Raw genomic sequence first — 2009 nt, forward strand, 5'->3', positions numbered from 1 at the left:
GAAATCGCTGAACAGACGCGCTGTAGAATGGCAATTGCTGCCAAGTCTCTTCCGTAGTTGCGTCGGTCGAGTGATCGAAGAAGGTGATCTAAGAGAGGGTCCAAGCGTAGGCATTTGTTGGGGGATTCGCGCCGATGGCATAAATTTTTGCAATACCCGAGCAACACCGGACGGAGGTGCTAGACGAGGGCTCCTGTTTTAGATCGAGTTTTAAAATCACCGAGTAGACGCGGTGAGGGCTGGCAACCGCTGCCAAACCTTTTTCCGAAATTGCACCAGCTGAGTGACAAGAAAACATGATCTAAAGGAGAGTCCAGGAATAGCACCCTCGAGGGTGGGCTTCATGCCCCTCTAATTGATTCAGCGTCGGCGTCCACCGTTTCAAAATCCGACATGTCCATCCGCCCTGACAGCGGCGTTGAATCAATGAGGGGGGCACGGGAGAGGCTCGCGGCAACCACCTCTCCCCTTGTAGCCGCGATAGGCACGCAAAAAATTTTGCTAGAGCGCCAAGCACCCACCTCATGGCTAGAGACAAGGGCTCGCCATTAGATCAACTTCGAAATCGCTGAACAGACGCGCTGTAGAATGGCAACCGCTGCCAAGTCTCTTCCGTAGTTGCGTCGGTCGAGTGATCGAAGAAGGTGATCTAAGAGAGGGTCCAAGCGTAGGCATTCGTTGGGGGATTCGCGCCGATGGCATAAATTTATGCAATACCCGAGCAACACCGGACGGAGGTGCTAGACGAGGGCTCCCGTTTTAGATCGAGTTTTTAAATCACCGAGTAGACGCGGTGAGGGCTGGCAACCGCTGCCAAACCTTTTTCCGAAATTGCACCAGCTGAGTGACAAGAAAACGTGATCTAAAGGAGAGTCCAGGAATAGCACCCTCGAGGGTGGGCTTCATGCCCCTCTAATTGATTCAACGTCGGCGTCCACCGTTTCAAAATCTGACATATCCATCCGCCCTGACAGCGGCGTTGAATCAATGAGGGGGGCACGGGAGAGGCTCGCGGAAACCACCTCTCCTGTTGTAGCCGCGATAGGCACGCAAAAAATTTTGCTAGAGCGCCAAGCACCCACCTCATGGCTAGAGACAAGGGCTCGCCATTAGATCAACTTCGAAATCGCTGAACAGACGCGCTGTAGAATGGCAACCGCTGCCAAGTCTCTTCCGTAGTTGCGTCGGTCGAGTGATCGAAGAAGGTGATCTAAGAGAGGGTCCAAGCGTAGGCATTCGTTGGGGGATTCGCGCCGATGGCATAAATTTATGCAATACCCGAGCAACACCGGACGGAGGTGCTAGACGAGGGCTCCCATTTTAGATCGAGTTTTAAAATCACCAAGTAGACGCGGTGAGGGCTGGCAACCGCTGCCAAAACTTTTTCTGAAATTGCGCCAGCTGAGTGACAAGAAAACGTGATCTAAAGGAGAGTCCAGGAATAGCACCCTCGAGGGTGGGCTTCATGCACCTCTAATTGATTCAACGTCGGCGTCCACCGTTTCAAAATCCGACATATCCATCCGCCCTGACAGCGGCGTTGAATCAATGAGGGGGGCAAGGGAGAGGCTCACGGCAACCACCTCTCCCCTTGTAGCCGCGATAGGCACGCAAAAAATTTTGCTAGAGCGCCAAGCACCCACCTCATGGCTAGAGACAAGGGCTCGCCATTAGATCAACTTCGAAATCGCTGAACAGACGCGCTGTAGAATGGCAACCGCTGCCAAGTCTCTTCCGTAGTTGCGTCGGTGGAGTGATCGAAGAAGGTGATCTAAGAGAGGGTCCAAGCGTAGGCATTCGTTGGGGGATTCGCGCCGATGGCATAAATTTATGCATTACCCGAGCAACACCGGACGGAGGTGCTAGACGAGGGCTCCCGTTTTAGATCGAGTTTTAAAATCACCGAGTAGACGCGGTGAGGGCTGGCAACCACTGCCAAACCTTTTTCCGAAATTGTGGCAGCTGAGTGACAAGAAAACATGATCTAAAGGAGAGTCCAGGAATAGCAC

The sequence above is a fragment of the Cupressus sempervirens genome, chromosome 2, assembly GCF_028749045.1.
Source record: "Cupressus sempervirens isolate cs-2001-9-10 chromosome 2, ASM2874904v1, whole genome shotgun sequence".
In the NCBI taxonomy this organism is placed as follows: Eukaryota; Viridiplantae; Streptophyta; class Pinopsida; order Cupressales; family Cupressaceae; genus Cupressus; species Cupressus sempervirens.